Source organism: Bufo bufo, chromosome 8 (assembly GCF_905171765.1).
Source record: "Bufo bufo chromosome 8, aBufBuf1.1, whole genome shotgun sequence".
NCBI classification, from domain to species: domain Eukaryota; kingdom Metazoa; phylum Chordata; class Amphibia; order Anura; family Bufonidae; genus Bufo; species Bufo bufo.
Window position 1 is genome coordinate 82,387,014 of NC_053396.1, and position 20,339 is coordinate 82,407,352.

At 42.9% G+C, this 20,339-nt stretch overlaps 1 non-coding gene across 1 annotated transcript; it reads right to left on the reverse strand.

Moving 5' to 3' along the window:
- Positions 1–4,805: 4,805 nt before the first annotated feature.
- Positions 4,806–4,891, reverse strand: LOC120978293. The gene has a single exon (XR_005774052.1). It is a non-coding gene; the product is annotated as a small nucleolar RNA SNORD71 (small nucleolar RNA).
- Positions 4,892–20,339: the final 15,448 nt, after the last annotated feature.

Here is a 20,339-nt window from a genome sequence, read left to right on the forward strand (position 1 = left end):
CAAATCCCACACCCCATATTTTCGGCCGATATGTAACAATATCGGCCGAAATGGATTAGGTACATTTTCGGCCGATATTTTCGGCTGCCGGAATTTCGGTGCACCCCTAATCTCTTCAAATCTATATAAGGAATCAATCTTATTAATCCAGTTAGGGTTGAGCGAACCCGAACTGTAAAGTTCGGGTTCGTACCGAACTTTAGGATTTTTTGACCCCGGACCCGAACCCAAACATTTCCATGAAAGTTCAGGTTCGGGTTCGTTGTTTGGCGCTTTCTTGCCGCTTTTTGAAAGGCTGCAGAGCAGCCAATCAACAAGCGGTTAACTGTCTGACTTTAGAAGCCATCACAGCCATGCCTACTAATGGCATGGCTGTGATTGACCAGAGCAGCATGTGACCCAGGCTCTATATAAGCTTGAGTCACATAGCGCCTGCACGTCACTCTGCTGTTACAAGTGTAGGGAGAGGATGCAGCTGGACTTGTGATTTCAGGGAGAGAATAGGAGAGAATCTAACTCAGCGATCTACAGAGAAATAGTTGTGTGGGTGCAGGGCACAATCGTTTTTCCCTGCCCTGAGGCCATTGACCCAAAAAAAATTACTTTTATAATTCTGTTAGTTAGGTGGGCGGCGGCGGGCATTTTTTTTGCAAGCTCAGTGCACCAGCACTGCATCTGAGCTTTTGGGACATTGCAAATCACAATTTTTTTGGCAAACTACAACATCTGGATTAGTCAGTGTGCAATTTAAGGTAGAAATACACCCATAATTTTCTGGGGTTTTAAAAACACACTTTTTTTTGCCAAAAAACAGTATTTTCCTGATCTGCAAGTGTTAAATTCAAGTTTAATATATACAGCTTTCATATTCTGTTACCAAAAAAACACTTTTTTGGCAATCTACAACATCTGGATTAGTCAGTGTGCAATTTAAGCTAGAAGTACACCCATCATTTTCTGGGGTTTGAAAAACACACTTTTTTGTCAAAAAACTGTATTTTCCTGATCTGCAAGTGTTAAATTCAAGTTTAATATATACAGCTTTCATATTCTGTTACCAAAAAAAACACTTTTTTGGCAATCTACAACATCTGGATTAGTCAGTGTGCAATTTAAGCTAGAAGTACACCCATCATTTTCTGGGGTTTGAAAAACACACTTTTTTTCTCAAAAAACTGTATTTTCCTGATCTGCAAGTGTTAAATTCAAGTTTAATATATACAGCTTTCATATTCTGTTACCAAAAAAACACTTTTTTGGCAATATACAACATATGGATTAGTCAGTGTGCAATTTAAGCTAGAAATACACCCATCATTTTCTGGGGTTTGAAGAACACACTTTTTTTTTCAAAAAACAGTATTTTCCTGATCTGCAAGTGTTAAAATCAAGTTTAATATATACAGCTTTCATATTCTAGTACCAAAAAACACCTTTTTAGCAATCTACAACATCTGGATTAGTCAGTGTGCAATTTAAGCTAGAAATATACCCATCATTTTCTGGGGTTTGAAAAACACACTTTTTTGTTAAAAAAAAACAACAGTATTTTCCTGATCTGGAAGTGTTAAATTCAAGTTTAATATATACAGCTTTCATATTCTGTTACCAAAAAAACACTTTTTTGGCAATCTACAACATTTGGATTAGTCAGTGTGCAATTTAAGCTAGAAATACACCCATAATTTTCTGGGGTTTGAAAAACACACTTTTTTGATTAAAAAACACTATTTTCAGACCTTGCAGCATCAGCAGGTGTGAAATCACAGGCTTATATACTGCTGTCAAATTCAGTTGTTAAACAAACACTTGTTTGGACACAAAAAATGTAGTTGGCAGCCTTTTATGCAGATGTCATTGTGAGATACACCCTTAATACATTTAATACATTTTGGTTATATTCAGAGATTTTAAATACCGCCATTTGGTGCACCAATATTGAATTCAGGCCTACACTGGTTCAGGCCGTGTGAGATACACCCTCTACATACAGGGGTTTGATTCAGGCATTTTAAATACAGCCATTTTGTGCAAATAAATATTTAATTTAGGCCTACAGTGGTCTAGGCCCTGAGAGATACATTCTCTACATACAGGGGTTTCATTCAGGCATTTTTAATATAGCCATTTGAAATACAGCCATTTTGGCCAAAGAAATCTTTAATTGAGGCCTAGTCTGGTTCAGGACGTGTGAGATACACCCTTTACATACTGTCATTCTATTCTACTATTAATTAAACACCTATTTAGGGCAAGATCCTAAATTCGAAAAATATGAGGAGAGCGTCAAAAAAGGGACGTGGCCCAGGTCATGGTGCTGCTGGTGGAGCTCCTGTTGTAGTGAGAGGACGTGGTTGATCTGTGCCAGCTACACCCACAAGTGAAACCCCTTCCTCAGGTGAGAGTAGGCGACAGTACCTGCATCGGTATTTGGTCGGGCCTAATGCGGCTCTACGAATGGTGAGGCCTGAACAAGTACAGGCGACAGTAGATTGGGTTGCTGACAGTGGATCCAGTTCCTTCACATTGTCTCCCACCCAGTCTCCTGCTGAAAGACCACAGTTGGCACCTGCAGCCGATGTCCACCAGTCTTTCACCTCACCCCCTGGCAAATCAGCCAAGCAGTCTGAGCCCCAAGTCATGCAGCAGTCTCTTCTGCTTTTTGATGACTCTGTTAGCAGAATTTCCCAGGGCCATCCACCTAGCCCTGCCCCAGGGTGGAAGAGATTGAGTTCAACGATGCCCAACCACTTATTTTTCAAGATCAGTACATGGGAGGACCATCGCAGGACGTCTCGGATGATGACAAAACACAGGTGCCAACTGCTGGGGCTTTTGAAAGTGTGCAGACTGACAAGGAAGGCAGGGGTGAAGACTGGGGTGAAATCCAAAATTTACCCAAAAATTGGAAAAATTTTCTAAATTTACATTTCTCTGCTTCTAAAACAGAAAATCATACCTGATAAAATATTTATTACTCAACATTTCCCATATGTCTACTTTATGTTGGCATCATTTTGGAAATGTCATTTTATTTTTTTAGGGCGTTGGAAGGCTTAGAAGTTTAGAAGCAATTCTTAAAATTTTAAAGAAAATTTCCAAAACCCACTTTTTAAGGACCAGTTCAGGTCTAAAGTTACTTTGTGGGGCTTACAAAGTGGAAACCCCCCATAAATGACCCCATTGTAGAAACTACACCCCTCAAGTAACTCAAAACAGATTTTACAAACTTTGTTAACCCTTTAGGTGTTCCACAAGAAAATGGAGATGACATTTCTAAATTTCACTTTTTTGGCAAATTTTCCATTTTATTACATTTTTTTCTTTAACACATTGAGAGTTAACAGCCAAACTAAACTCAATATTTATTACCCTGATTCTGCGGTTTACAGAAACACCCCACATGTGGTCGTAAACTGATGTAAGGGTGCACAGCAGGGCGCAGAAGGAAAGGAACACTGTATGGTTTTTGGAAGGCAGATTTTGCTGGACTGGTTTTAAATGCCTTGTCCCATTTAAAGCCCCCCTGATGCACCCTTACAGTAGAAACTCCCAAAAAGTGACCCTATTTTGGAAACTAGGGGATAAGGTGCCAGTTTTATTGGTACTATTTTGGGGTACATATGATTTTTAATTGCTCTATATTAAGTTTTTTGTGAGGCAAGGTAACCGAAAAATGGCTGTTTTGGCACTGTTTATTTTTTATTTTTTTTACAATATTCATCCGACAGGGTAGATCATGTGCTATTTTTATAGAGCAGGTTGTTACGGACACAATGATATCAAATATGTCTACTTTCTTTGCTGGTTTGTTTCAATTTTACATAATGAAGCATTTTTGAAAAATAAATTATGTTTTTGTGTGTCCATTTTCTGAATGCCATATGTTTTTTTAAATTTCTGCCGATCGTCTTGTGCAGAGGCTCGTTTTTTGCAGAAAGAGTTGAGGTTTTTATTGGCACCATTTTTGGGTACATAGGATTTTTTGATCATTCATTATTACACTTTATTGGGCAAGGTGACCCAAAAATTGGCTGTTTTGGAACAGTTTTTATTTATTTATTTTTACAGCGTTTATCTGAGGGGTTGGGTCATGTGACAGTTTTATAGAGAAGATCTTTACGGACGTGGCAATACCTAATATGTATACTTTTTTTATTTTATTTAAGTTTTACACAATAATAGCATTTCTGAAACCAAAAAAATGATGTTTTAGTGTCTCCATAGTCTGAGAGCCATAGCTTTTTTATTTTTTGGGCGATTGTCTTAAATAGGGTATCATTTTTTGCGGGATGAGGTGACGGTTTGATTGGTACTATTTTGGGGGTCATAAGCCTTTTTGATCGCTTGCTGTTGCACTTTTTGTGATGTAAGGTGACAAAAACTGCTTTTTTTACACAGTTTTTTTTTAATGGTGTTTATCGGACGGGGTATATCATGTGATATATTGATAGAGACGGTCGTTACAGTCGCGGTGATACCTAATATGTGTATTTTTTTTTTATATATAGGAAAAGTCAATAATTTTTTTTAATTTTACTTTTTTTTTATTTATTTATTTTTACTTTTATTATTTTCACATTTTTTTTTATCAAGTCCCTCTTGGATCTTGAAGATCCAGTGGGTCTGATGGCTGTACTATACTTTGCAATGCTCTTGCATTGCAAAGTATAATACAATCAGATGCCCTGTAGGTGTCAACAGCGGACGCTTTTGGAAAGCGTCCGGTTGCCATGGCTCCCCGATGGTAGAGAGAGGGAGCCCCCTCCCTCTATTAACCCCATGGATGCCGCTGCCTCGGCATATATGGGGTTACAGCAGAGTGTCAGCATAGAGCTGACACTCTCTGCTGATGGCGGCGGCTCAGGAATGGAGCCGCCGCCATCACACACAGCAGGGGGATCGGGGGCAGCACTGGAAAGGGGGGGGTCGGGGGTGATTCGGCCGCCAGCATTGAGGGAGGCTAGGGCAGGACTAATGTATGGGGCGGGGAGGGGGCGGACCGCGTCAGGGCAGGAGGCATAAGATGAGCGCAGGAGGCAGGAGAGGGGCACAGATCAGGGTGGCACAGATCGGGGGGGCACCAAGGGCTTGGAGGGGCACAGATCAGGGGGCATGAGGAACACTACCTGCTTTCAGGCTCTGATCTGCAGCGCGCAGATCAGAGCCTGAAACCGGCATTTTTTCACTGCCGCGATCCGATTGGTTAGTCTGCACAGACTAACCAATCGGATCGATTGTCGGCAAGGGGCAACTCTGATTGGTCACTTGCCGGCATTACTGAACTGTATGCTGTCCGTGACAGCAGCAGGGAGGGGGCAGAAGCTTTATTCCAAGCGTTTTGCAGCGCTTGGCTTAAAGAACTGTCTTGACGTTTATAGACGTGATAGCTGCACGGGGCATGTGCAAATATCACGTATATAAACGGATTGCAGTCGGGAAGGGGTTAAAAACCAAGAAAGGTCTCTGGCGCCTCCTGCTTCCTCTTCTGCTGCAGTCTCGGCCTCTTCATCCACCTCTGGAGTGACAGTGCCACCTGCCACCCCGGAAACAGAGGATCTGCCAGCAACACCAACACCTGGGTCACCAAGCATCTCAACAATGTCCCACGGAAGCGTTCAGCTCTCCATCTCCCAAACGCTAGAGAGGAAGAGGAAGTACCCCCCTACCCACCCGCAATCCCTAGCCCTGAATGCCAGCCTTTTATAAATTACTTCCCTTTGCAGCTCTCGGACTAGCCGGTTTGACGCACATCCCATGTGCTGAATTTGGTGGTGCAGAGATTTCTTAAAAATTCCCCCGATATGTCAGAGCTGCTGCATAAAGTGTGGGCCGTCTGTGCGCGCTTTCGGCGTTCTCACCCTGCTGCTGCTCGCCTGTCAGCGTTGCAGCATAACTTCGGCCTTCCCGCTCACTGCCTCATAAGCAATGAGCCCACAAGGTGGAACTCCACCTTGCACAGGCCCTGTGAGATACACTCTCTACATACAGGGTTTTTATTCAGGCTTTTGAAATATAGCTATTTGAAATACAGCCATTTTGGTCAAAGAAATATTTAATTTAGGCCTACACTGGTTCAGGCCCTGTGAGATACAATCTCTACATACAGGGGTTTGATTCAGGCATTTGAAATACCGCCATTTTGGGCAAAGAAATCTTTAATTGAGGCCTACAGTGGTTCAGGCCATGTGAGATACACCCTTTACATACAGGGGTTTGATTCAGGCATTTGAAATACAGCCATTTTGGTCAAATAATATTTAATTTAGGCCTACACTGGTTCAGGCCCTTGAGATACACTATTTACATACAGGGGTTTGATTCAGGCATTTGAAATACAGCCATTTTGGGCACAAAAATCTTTCATTGAGGCCTAGTCTGGTTCAGGCCGTGTGAGATACACCCTTTACCTACTGTCGTTCTATTCTACTCTTAATTAAACACCCATTTAGGGCAAGATCCTAAATTTGAAAAATATGAGGAGAGCGTCAAAATGAGAGCCTGAAGAGAGGCATAAACATTCTCAACCTGAGAACAACCTGCATGACCAGGCATTTAAGTGCAAAGCATGAGCTGCAGTGGAGTAGACACCTCAAAAACCAAGAATGGTCTCTGGCTCCTCCTGCTTCCTCTTCTGCTGCAGTCTTGGCCTCTTTATCCACCTCTGGAGTGACAGTGGCACCTGCCACTCCGCAAACAGAGGATCTGCCAGCAACACCAACACCTGGGTCACCAAGCATCTCAACAATGTCCCACGGAAGCGTTCAGTTCTCCATTTCCCAAACGCTGGAGAGGAAGAGGAAGTACCCCCTACCCACCCGCGATCCCTAGCCCTGAATGCCAGCATTTCCAAATTACTGGCCTTTGAAATGCTGTCATTCCGTCTGGTGGAGACGGATAGTTTTAAAGGCCTTATGGCGGTGGCTGTCCCACAGTACGTCGTGCTCAGCCGCCACTAATTTTCCAGGCGAGCCATCCCTTCCCTGCACAACCAAGTAGGGGACAAAATCAGCTGTGCACTGTGCAACGCCATCTGTGGCAAGGTGCACCTGACTACGGATACGTGGACCGGTAAGCACGGTCAGGGCCGTTATATCTCTATACCAGCACACTGGGTAAATGCAGTAGCGGCTGGGCCTAAGGCGGATAGCAATTTGTCGCATGTCCTTCCACCACCGAGAATTGCAGGGCGCTTCAGTTTGCCTCCTGTTGCTTCCTCCTCCTACTCTGCTTCCTCATCCTCTACCAGCTCCTCATCCGGTCAGCGTAACACCTTCACCACCAACTTCAGCACAGCCAGGGGTAAACGACAGCAGGCAGTTTTAAAACTTATCTGTTTGGGGGACAAACCCCACACCGCGCAGGAGCTGTGGACGGGCCTTGAACAACAGACCGATGAGTGGTTTGTGCCAGTCAACCTCAAGCCCGGCCTGGTGGTGTGCGATAATGGGCAAAATCACGTAGCAGCTCTCGGACTAGCCGGTTTGACGCACATCCCTTGCCTGGCGCATGTGCTGAATTTGGTGGTGCAGAGATTTCTTAAAAATTACCCCGATATGTCAGAGCTGCAGCATAAAGTGCGGGCCATCTGTGCACGCTTTCGGCGTTCTCACCCTGCTGCTGCTCGCTTGTCAGCGCTGCAGTGTAACTTCGGCCTTCCCGCTCACCGCCTCATATGTGACGTGCCCACAAGTTCGAACTCCACCTTGCACATGCTGGCCAGACTGTGCGAGCAGCAGCAGGCGATAGTGGAGTTTCAGCTGCAGCACGCACAGGGTGAGTCGCTCAGCGAAACAGCACCACTTCACCACCAATGACTGGGCCTCCATGCGAGACCTGTCTTCCTTGTTGTGCTGTTTTGAGTACTCCACCAACATGGCCAGTGCCGATAACGCCGTTCTCAGCGTTACTATCCATCTTCTATGCCTCCTTGAAAAAACGCTACTGGCGATGATGGAAGAGGATGTGGCACAGAAGGAGGAGGAGGAAGAGATATCATTTTGTAGGGTTTCTGGCCAGTCATTCTCAAGTGGCTCCGAGGGTGGGTTCCTGCACCCACAAATCCAAGGTACACAATTGTCCAGCCAGGGCACAGTTCTGGAGGATGAGGAGGTGGAGGATGAGGATGAGGAGATGGAGGAGGAGGAACCATGTTCACAGCAGGGTGGCACCCAGACCAGCTCATGGCCATCACTGGTGCGTGGATGGGGGATACAGAGGACACAGACGATACACCTCCCACAGAGGACAGCTTTTCGTTGCCTCTGGGCAGCCTGGCACACATGAGCGATTACAAGCTGCAGTGTCTCCGCAATGACAGCCGAGTTGCCCACATTCTAACTTGTGCTGATTACTGGGTGGCCACGCTGCTGGATCCCCATTACAAGGACAATGTACCGTCCTTAATTCCCTCACTGGAGCGTGATCATAAGTTGCGCGAGTACAAGTGCAAGCTGATAGACGCGCTGCTGATGGCATTCCCACCTGACAGCGGGGGCACAGTGGAAGCACAAGGCGAAGGCAGAGGACGAGGAAGAGGTTGCCAACGCATCTGGGGCACCGCCAGCACCTCAGAAGGCAGGGTTAGCATGGCCGAAATGTGGAAAAGCTTTGTCAGCACGCCACAACAACCAGCACCACCAGCTGATATGGAACATCTTAGCAGGAGGCAGCATTTCACCAACATGGTGAAGCAGTATGTGTGCACATGCCTACACGTACTGAATGACGGGTCTTCAACTTCTGGGTCTCCAAATTGGGCACATGGCCTGAGCTTGCCCTTTACGCCTTGGAGGTGCTGGCCTGCCCTGCAGCCAGTGTATTATCTGAACGTGTGTTTAGCACGGCAGGGGGCGTCATCACAGACAAGCGCAGCTGCCTGTCCACAGCCAACATGGACAAGCTCACATTCAACCAGGCATTGTTATACTGCAGCGCAATTGCTCATGTTTGTAATTTGGATATTTCACACTCTTTTGGAGTGTACCTTAATTTTAAAAAATTTCATTAAAACCAAAATCCTGTGTTGGCTATCTCGTCCTCCTCCACCGCCGCTTCCACCTACTCCGCTACGTCCACCGCCTCCTCAAACTCCTACTCCTTATGGAACTCCACCTCATAAATCAATTTTTTTATTTTTTTTTGTACATGTTTTATTTTATATCATTTCACTTATTTGTCATTAACATTTTCTGGTGAAATTAACAAATTTTTGGGTGTATAGTACCACTGCTATACCTAGTAGGCCGGTTAAATAATAAATAAAAATTGTCATCAACATTTTCGGGTGAAATTCACCAATTTTTGGGTGTATAGTAACACTGCTATACCTAGTAGGCCGGTTAAAAAAAATAAAAATTGTCATTTACATTTTCGGGTGAAATTAACCAATTTTTGGGTGTATAGTACCACTGCTATACCTAGTAGGCTGGTTAACAAAAATAAATAAATTGTCAGTTACATTTTCAGTTGAAATTCTAAAATTTTTGGGTGTGAAGTACCACTGCTATACCTAGTAGACAGGTTAAACAATTAAAAAAAATTCTGTTACATGTTATGGTCAAATTTACCAATTTTTGGATGTGATGTACCACTGCTATACCTAGTTGACAGCTTAATAAATTTCAATAATTTATATTTTACATTTTAGGGTGACAATAAACAATTGTTTTCTGTCATAGACCCCTGCTCTACCAAGTAGACAGGTTAAGCACGACTCGAGGGGGTTATTACAGGTTATATTTCCCAATGTTTTGGGGTGTACCCTAATTTAAAAAAATAAAAATAAAATTTAATCCAAAAAGCAGTGAAGGCTACCTCCTCCTCCGCCACCGCCACTTCCACCTACACCGCCACATCCACCACCTCCTCAACCTCCTACTCCATATGGACCAGGTCCTCATAGATCAAGATTATTATTTTTTCTTTTTACGTATTTTATGTTGTTTTAAGTCATTTCCCTATCCACATTTGTTTGCAGAGCACTTGCCATGCTCTTAACCACATTTTTACTCCTTTTTTAGCCCTCTAGCCCTTTCCATGACATTTTTACAGCCATTTTAGTGCTCAAAAGTTCGGGTCCCCATTGACTTCAATGGGGTTCCGGTTCTGGGTCAAGTTTGGGTCAAGTTCAGGTCCCGAACTCGAACTTTTTTCCGAAGTTCGGCCTAACCCGTCGAACCCGAACATCCAGGTGTCCGCTCAACTCTGGATCCAGTGATCAATTGCTGGGAAATCAGATGACAACCAGTGTCGAGCTAGTAGTAATAATTTCTACCAAGACTGTACCATCTTTTCTATCTGAATTTTCGGATGTGTTTTCCGAAAATGGTGTCCAGGAGTTGACCCCTCACCGGGAGTACGATTGCCCTATTAATCTCATCCCAGGCGCCAAGCTGCCAAAATCACGTTTATACAATCTCTCCCAACCTGAAAGAGTCGCTATGCGTACTTATATCTCTGAGAGCCAGAGAAAGGGACACATCCGACCCTCGAAGTCACCTGTTGCCGCTGTTTGTTTTTTTGTTAAGAAAAAAGATGGTTCTTTAAGACCTTGTCTGTATTTCAGGGAGCTGAACTGTATCACAATTCGTGACCCATATCCGCTTCCTCTGATCCCGGACCTGTTTAACCAGATTGTTCGGGCTAAAGTTTTTTCTAAGTTGGATTTAAGAGGGGCATACAACCTAGTCAGGGTCAGGGAAGAGGACGAATGGAAGACGGCCTTCAATAACCCTGAGGGTCATTTCGAGAATTTGGTTATGCCCTTTGGTTTGATGAATGTTCCGGCCGTCTTCCAACATTTTGTGAACAGCATTTTTTATCATTTAAAGGGTTTCTACTACCAGAAATACTGTTATGTAGCTGACTGACATTAGCGATGCGCTAATGTCAGCACTACATAACAGTATGTTTCTAACATTAGTCCCTGCAGCCGTTTTTGTTAAAAAAGCACTTTTATAGATATGCTAATGAGCCTCTAGGTGCTATGTGATTTCAGCCGCCCATCGCGTCCCTCCAGCCCGCCCCGCTCCTGTTGATTGACGTGAAACTTCTCAGTATCTCGTACCAATTCCCGCGCCTGCGCCGTGCGCTTCTGTATTCGGTGCAGGCGCAGTGAGTGAATGTCGCGCTCCTGGTGCCGGCTTCCTCATTGTAACGTAGTTGGCGCAGGCGCAGTGAGGAAGCTGGCGCCGGGAGAATACAGAAGCGCACGGCGCAGGCGCGGGAATTGGTACGAGATACTGAGAAGTTTCCTGTCAATCAACAGGAGCGGGGCGGGCTGGAGGGACGCGATGGGCGGCTGAAATGGTTAGTGGACAGAGCCCTCTAGGTGCTAATGACGACCACATAGCACCTAGAGGCTCATTAGCATATCTATAAAAGTGCTTTTTTAACAAAAACGGCTTCAGGGACTAATGTTAGAAACATACTGTTATGTAGTGCTGACATTAGCGCATCGCTATTGTCAGCCAGCTACATAACAGTATTTCTGGTGGTAGAAACCCTTTAATGGGGAAATTTGTACTGGTGTATCTAGATGACATTTAGATTTTTTCTCCTGATTTCTAAACTCAGAGGGACCACCTACGTCAGGTCTTGCTCATTCTGCGGGAGAATAAATTGTACGCTAAACTGGAAAAATGTGTGTTTGCGGTTCCGGAGATTCAATTTCTTGGTTTTCTTCTCTCCGCTTCTGGTTTTCGCATGGACCCTGAGAAGGTGTGCTTGATTGGGAGCTTCCTGAGAATCAGAAGGCGCTGATGCGTTTTTGGGGTTTTGCCAATTATTACAGAAAGTTAATTTTGAATTATTCCTCTGTTGTTAAGCCACTCACTGATATGACTAAAAAGGGGGTAGATTTTTCCTCCTGGTCGGTAGATGCGCTAAAGGCCTTTTCTAGTATCAAAGAGAGTTTTGCTTCCGCTCCCATTTTGTTACAGCCTGATGTCTCTCTACCTTTTATTGTTGAGGTGGACGCTTCTGAGGTGGGTGTGGGTGCGGTCTTATCTCAGGGTCCCTCTCCTGCCAAATGGCGACCGTGTGCCTTTTTCTCAAGGAAACTCTCCTCCGCAGAGAGAAATTACGATGTGGGAGATAGGGAGTCGTTGGCCATCAAATTAGCTTTTGAGGAATGGCGCCATTGGCTAGAAGGAGCCAGACACCCTATTACCGTGTTTACCGACCATAAGAATCTGGCCTACTTGGAATCAGCCAAGCGTCTGAACCCGAGACAGGCCAGATGGTCTTTATTCTTTTCTAGGTTTAATTTTGTTGTCACGTTCCGCCCTGGGGTTAAAAATGTGAAGACGGATGCCCTGTCATGTTGTTTTCCGGAAGGGGGGAACTTTGAAGACCCGGGTCCCATTTTGGCTGAAGAAGTGGTCGTCTCTGCTCTTTATCCTGATTTGGAGGCAGAGGTTCAGGCAGCCCAGGCAGAGGCTCCTGATCTTTGTCCTCCTGGGAGGTTGTTTGTGCCTCTCGCTTTACGACACAAGGTTTTTAAGGAGCACCACGATACTGTCCTTGCTGGGCACCCGGGGAGTAGAGTCACAGTAGATCTCATTGCTCGGAGATTCAGGTGGCCGGCTCTTCGTAAGATGGTTGAGGGTTTTGTGGCAGCCTGCGAGACCTGCGCTCGTGCCAAGATCCCTCATTCACGGCCATCGGGTTCTCTCCCCCCGTTACCCATTCCTTCCCGTCCTTGGACGCATCTGTTCATGTACTTCATTACGGACCTACCTCGTTCCTCGCGGAAGACTGTGATTCTGGTGGTAGTCGACCGTTTTAGCAAAATGGCGCATTTCATTCCCTTTCCTGGGTTACCCAATGCTAAGACGTTGGCGCAAGCGTTTGTTGATCACATTGTTAAATTGCATGGCATTCCTTCAGACATTGTTTCTTATAGGGGCATTTGTTTCCAGATTCTGGAAGGCCTTCTGTTCTCGCTTGGGGATTCAGATGTCATTTTCTTCTGCTTTTCACCTGCAGTCGAATGGTCAGCTCGAACGCGTCAATCAGAATCTGGAGACATATCTGCGCTGTTTTGTGGCGGAGAATCAGGAGGATTGGTATTATTTTTTGTCCTTTGCTGAGTTTGCTTTAAAAAACAGTCGCCAGGAGTCCTCTGATAAAGTCACCATTTTTTGGTGCATATGGGTTTCATCCACAGTTTGGGACATTCTCTGGAGAGGGGTCTTCTGGTTTACCTGATGAGGAGAGATTTTCCTCGTCTTTGTCATTTATTTGGCAAAAGATTCAGGGTAATCTGAAGAGGATGAGTGAGAGATATAAGCGTGTGGCGGATAAGAGACGTGTGCCTGGTCCGGACCTGAATGTGGGTGATCTGGTGTGGTTGTCTACAAAGAATATCAAACTGAAGGTTCCCTCCTGGAAGTTGGGTCCTAAGTTTATTGGGCCTTACAAGATCTTGTCCGTCATCAATCCCGTTGCCTTCCGTCTTGATCTTCCTCAGACTTGGAAGATCCATAATGTTTTTCATAGGTCCCTACTAAAACCTTATGTCCAACCCACTGTACCCTCCTCTTTGCCTCCTCCGACGATTTTTGTTGATGGTAATCTTGAATTCCAGGTCTCTAGGATTGTGGATTCTCGCATTATCCGCGGTTCTCTCCAATACCTTGTTCATTGGAAGGGTTATGGTCCTGAGGAGAGGATGTGGGTCCCAGTGGCTGACATTAAGGCCACTCGTCTCATAAAGGCTTTCCATAGGTCTCATCCTGAGAAGGTGGGTTCTAAGTGTCCGGAGTCCACCAGTAGAGGGAGGGGTACTGACACTTCTGTGAGAACGTCTGACAGACGTCCTTTTCTACCTCTTGCATGATGTTCTTTGTTTTGGTTTCACTTTGTCATCTCATTTCCTTCTCCCAGGTGTCACCTATTTAGACTAATCCTCTTTCCTTTATATTCCCTCCCATACTGCCTCACTTTACGGTTTATACTACTTCCTGGATTAAAGTGTTTACTGCTGGAGACTTCTGTTCCTGCTTGTTCAGATAAGTCGTTTCATGTATTGTGTTCCCTTTCTGGCTTGATTCTAGGTGACCCTGACTCCCTCCGTATTTAGTGCAGGGTGCCGGTGGTCGTGTCCCCTCACTATTATAGGGTTTTCAGGTGTCACACAGTCTAGGTACGAGGGCATGCAATCGTCTACCTCTGAGACCCTTGTATGTGCTTAGCAGTCAGGGTGAGCTCTTAGGGTTTTATAGGGGTCACCTTTATGCTCCTTAGTTTGGGATCAAGCCAGTCGGATGTTCATCCATAACTTCCAGCTATCTGCAACATCATCCGTGACAGCGAGCTGCTAATAGAAGTTTTATTAAAAAAATGGGGACCACATTGGCACAGCTGGGGGGAGGTAGGTGTAAGAAAGCTAGTTGGGGGGATAGTGGTACTGAAGAACCACAGATATCATTGCTTCTCTTAAAAATTTCAGACCACCATATATGGTAGAAAGTACCCCTCTCCACCCCGCAGCGCCAACACAAGTCTGTTTTGGTCTTGTCATATCTGTGTGTATTATCAGGAGTCTTATACCACCTCGTCAACACTTTATATCAATTTTCTTGTACTCTCACACATCTTGATGAACTATGAGGGTTTGTAAGTACTTTGCAAAGATCTTCAGGTGAGAACTGGGTTTAAAGATCTCTTTCCCAATGACCAAAAAAGGAGGGTTTCGGCATCAGGATAGGGGAGCTAAGTTTTTTGTAGAGCTGGGAAATTAGTTTACGTGGGGGGTTAGTTTGGGTTATCAAGCTTTCAATCCATGTGAGTGGTCTGAGAAGTGATTGAAAAGGGATGTCTTTTAAAGTAAAGGAGCGTATGAAAGAAATTAGACTGTGGTATAGGTCAGCTCCAGGTTTTGTTAAGATAATGGATTGACTATCCCTTATTACTCCCCCATCATCAAACAAGGAGATAACAGGTATTTCCGATTTACGTATTAAAGTCGGGAGACTCTGTTTCAGTTCAATAGGAGCAAGATCAATCAGATTTCTTATTTGAATGAGGGGGAGGGCAATGGGAAGCCCCAATTTGAGTCTTGGAACCATTTCCAAGCGTCTATGGTGGCTTTAATTGTTGGGCATGTAGCTTTTGTGGCACCAGAAGCGTTATAAGTTGTCACTAGTAGGCCTCTGAAGGATAAGTGCGATATTGAGGACTCCATATCTATCCACGATTTATGTGGTGTCTGTCTAAACCACTCTATGGCCCTTGAAAGTAAAATTGCTCTATTATATAGAATGGGGGTAGGTAGTCCCATACCCCCAAATGCCCTTGGTCTTTGTAGTATGTTTAGAGAAATATGTGCTTTTTACTTTCCCCATATGAAGGAGCGTATATTTTTGGCTAACCTGTTGAAATAAGAGATGGAGATAGGTAGGGGTGAGACTTGTTGTAGATAGGTTAGTCTTGGTAATACTAGTGAGGTGAACAGGTTTTTGCGCCCAAACCAGGAGAGAGTAGGAGAGTGTAAACCCTCCATTTGGTCTTGTATAGCCTGTAATAGTGGTATATAATTCAAGTCAAAGAGCTTAGAGAGATCCCGGCATATCTTAATACCTAGGTATGTGATATAAGGGGCATCCCAATTAAATGGAGATGTTTTAGCTAATTCAAGTCTAATTGATGTTTTAATTCCGACACTCACGATATATACAATTTTTTAATATTTATTTTAAAGTTGAATAGGGGGCTAAATTTCTCTAATAGGTCATAGATGAGGGGCAAAGACTTAGTTGGATTAGTTGTGAGGATTAAAAGGTAATCAGCGAAGGCCGCAACCTTATGATCTTGGTTACCTAGCTTAATACATTTAATATCGTCATCTTAACAAATTTGTTGAAGTAAGGGCTCCATTACCATTATGAATATTAAAGGGGACAAAAGGGCATCCCTGTCTAGTGCCATTTCTGATGGGAAATGGATTGGAGATAGTGTCATTCACCAGCACCGATGCCGAGGCGTAGATATACATAGAAAAGATGGCTTGTACAAAAGGGTTAGGTAGGCCAAATTTGTCGAGTGTCAGACGCATGAAAAGGACCAGGGGGCATGAGTGTTAATAGCATTTAAGATTCTGGCTGAGTTGTCCTTTCCCTCTCTTCCTGTGACAAATCCAGTTTGATCCCTGTGTATTAGTTGTGGTAGAATTGGAGAGAGGCGGTTTGCAAGCATTTTGGCCAGTAATTTCAGGACCAGATTTAGCAAGGGAATGGGGCGGTAGTTAGCGCACTGAGTAGGGTCTTTGCCTTCTTTGGGGATAATGGTAATATGGGCTTTGGTCATGTCCCAGGATAGTGGGGTTCCATGAAGGGAATGGTTGTAAATATCCAATAGATGTGGGACTAGGGATTTGCTAAAAGTTCGGTAATAAAGGTCTGGTAGGCCGTCAGGGCCTGGGGATTTCCCTTTGGGAAGCTGTTTGATGGCTAGAAAGATTTCATCTGGAGAAAATGGGGCCTTAAGGGATATTTTCTGGTTCTCGTCTAGTTTGGGAAGAGTTACTGATTGTAGGAATGAGTTAATTGCTTCTGTATTGGAAGTGGTATTTGGTGTTATATTATTTTGAGGAATGTTATATAGTGATTGATATAAGCTCATAAATTGGAGGGTTATATCTTTGGTATTTGTGGCAATGTCCTTTCCCTCTCTATTAATTTCACAGATGAAATTTGGGGCTTTTCTTTTTTTAATGCAGTTCATCATAAATTTAGAGGCCTTATCTCCGTGGGCGAAATATTTGCATTGTGAGTGTAGAAAGTATTTAGCTGAGGTAATAATTAGGTGTTTTTTTAATTCTGCTCGTAAAGCACTGAGTCGGAGAAGGTGTACTTCCAATAGGGATTGTTTATATATTGTTTCAATTCTCTGGATCTCAGATAATATCGTTTCAATACGGGCCATTCTTCTTTTTTTTTTGGTGTGACCCTATACTAATAAATTGGCTACGCATATAGGGCTTGTGGGCGTCCCATATCACATGAGGAGATAAGTCTGGGATGGAGTTTAGTAGAAATAATTCATCTATTAGTTGGGTGGTTTTGTCTATGAGTTCAGTAGATTATATTAGTTGTTTGTTAAGCCTCCATTTAAATGCTCTAGGGGGCATATGTGGTGTGGATATGGATACTCTGATGGAAGAGTGATCTGACATGTGGATGGAGTCAATTATAGCCTTTGAACACAACTGGAGATGTTCTTTCGATATCAGGATATAATCCAGGTGTTGATATGATCCATGCACATTAGAAAAGAAGGTGTAGTCCCTTACAGAGGGGTTTATGGTTCTCCAAGCATCTATCATATGTAGATCATGGAGTTTTTTACGCAAAAAGCCCAGGGCTTTGTGTGAGAGGGAGGATCTCTGTGAAGAGGAGTCTATATTAGTTGCCTCATCTTGCCATGTGTTTTTCTTATTGATAAAACTTAGCTTTTATTAAGTGAAATTGAATTAATACTCCTATCTAACCATAAGGGGTTAAAAACTAACAGGTGATCCCCTATTCTAGTGCTGTTTTACATGTATCATCTCTTGGGCTGGTAGCTGCGTGCTAGCTCCAGATTTCCCATAGCAATTATATCATTTCTTTTCATGTGTTGCACTTAGTTAGGTACACCTTGTGATTAAAATCGCCTCATGCACTGCCCCCCGACATGTTTTGCCAGCTACCTGGCATCTTCAGGGGATCGGGCAGTGTGCAATGTCTCAGCGTGGCGAGATATATTTATCACCTCCTATATCTGACATCATGGCTTGTGGCCAATCATATTTGCTCTTAGATTTATTCTGTAAGGTAGGTGCAACCCTATTGGACCCCTTTCTGCTTTTCTCCTCCTTCTATAGTGACGTGCGCTATTTCATTGGTGATGTTTGGTCTGCTGTGTCTCACGATACTTACCTTCATCCCGCACATGTCTCTGCACTTAGATTCTTTTGGTATTGACTAACGCTTCTGCGCTTGTGTTCGGACTTCTCTCTGCTTCTGCGCATGTCCCAGGTACACAAAAGGAGGATCTACTAAATATTGATTTCATTTCTTTTTTGTGGTGCCCAAATTTATGCACCTGCCTAATTTTGTTTAAACAATTATAGCACACTTTCTGTAAATCCAATAAACTTCATTTCACTTCTCAAATATCACTGTGTGTGTCTCCTATATGATATATTTAACTGACATTTTTTATCGTAACAACCAACGATTTATACAGGAAAATCATGACGATTAACAAGGTTGCCCAAACTTTAGCATCCCACTGTATTGTGTGATTTTATATTTTTTCCCATCTACTGGGTTTACAAATTCATCACGGGCCTGCAGAATTGGTTGGTATCCCCATTTTTCCCGGTCCCCATTGTCGGCATCCAACAATGATGCCGACAATGGGCCCTCACTCGTCTTCCCCCTCTCCATCTTCTTCTTTTTTAGTGCCGAGAGCACAATTGAGGGACCGGGACAAATGGGGATACCAACCAAAGACTTAGCCGCACCAATAGAGACAACACGAATGCGAATATTTAATCTGTCAAGTGTGACTCTAGATTCTGAACATGAAAAGTTGATACAAAAAGGATTATCTTACACGCCAGCGCCTTATTATGACTGTTTCTTATGGGTTAAAGACATTAACCTTTTTGCAAGAAAGTGAGCATTGCATAAAGAATTCAAAAATAAAGAAACAGATGCACAAGAAATGATAAGACGAGAACAGGAGGCCATAAAAATCTTAGAAGAATTACAGCAAGAACATGTAGGCCGAATTCCAGTACCAACAGCTCCATTTTCTACACTGACCCCCCAATCCACATTTATTCCACCATTCACAAAATATAGCAATATTCAAACGTTTGTGGATCTAGTTACTCTAGATCTACAAAAGCTAAAAGCAAAAAAATCACAGATAAATTGCAACCTTACTATAAATGAAAAGAAGGCACTACAAGAACTGATGGAGAACCAAAGCCTAGAAATAAAACCGTCGGATAAGGGGGGCAATGTAGTTGTGTTGGATAAAAAAGATTACAAAAGGATGGTTATGGACCTCCTGGAAGACAAAAATACATATCAAAAACTACAGAGTAATCCTACATCTAAATATATACAGGAATTAAAAGGTTTATTGCAACAAGCCAAAGGAGATAACCTCATTACCAAGGAAGAATATATGATGTCATATGCCCCATTAATATACCAATATATAAATGAATCATTACTCAATGTAGAATTAAACAAGTATTCTTTATTTAATAGTTGGGTATTTAAAGGCCGCAATGCTTATTACTTAACCAATTAAATATTTACTGGTTAATTAATCAAACTTTTAACGACAATTATAATCATATAAATATTTTAACCAATCTCCATAACCAAAAGTCCACTCATGAGAGTGACTTAACCCCTCGTCTATAAGCAAAGCGACAGAATGAAATTAGGGAAGGGAGGGATCTTGTGAGTATACTTACGTGAATGCGCTAAAACCGTTATTTTCTGTTCTTTTATAGGTTCAAGAAAGTCTGTTACTGAGATCTCCAATCAAAACATCCCAAAACTACACGAGCACCCACAGCATCTGGGTTAACCCATTCCTAAAGCAGGTAAGTAATACATATTTATTAAACTGTTAATTATTCAATGTTAGGTGCCATGACATCATGGCTCCCCACATTGAACTTACAATATGGTTCGCTCCATGATGTCATATGCTCCATTAATATACCAATATATAAATGAATCATTACTCAATGTAGAATTAAACAAGTATTCTTTATTTAATAGTTGGGTATTTAAAGGCCGCAATGCTTATTACTTAACCAATTAAATATTTACTGGTTAATTAATCAAACTTTTAACGACAATTATAATTATATAAATATTTTAACCAATCTCCATAACCAAAAGTCCACTCATGAGAGTGACTTAACCCCCACATCGCCACATCGCACACGAAGTGGCCCAATAAACATTGCAAGCCTTTAATTAATACCAATATCTATCATATTCTGTAAATCCGAAATAAATATATCACATCCAATATCAGATAATTGATCATATTTATCCTGGTAAAGTCCTCTAACAAATCCTTCGAGTTCAACATGTCTGTAGGAACTATGTCCTATTTCTTTCAAATAAATCTCCATTTTTTTATTAATTCTTTTTCTAATTGTTTCTAAAAAAGATAATTTATTTTTGGACCAAGCAAACTTGGGGATGATATCTGAAAATATAATGACAGTATCATTAAGTAAATGGCATATTTTACCTAACAACTCTTTTAATTCGTAAATTAATAAGTGCGTTTTGATTTTACCCAAATCA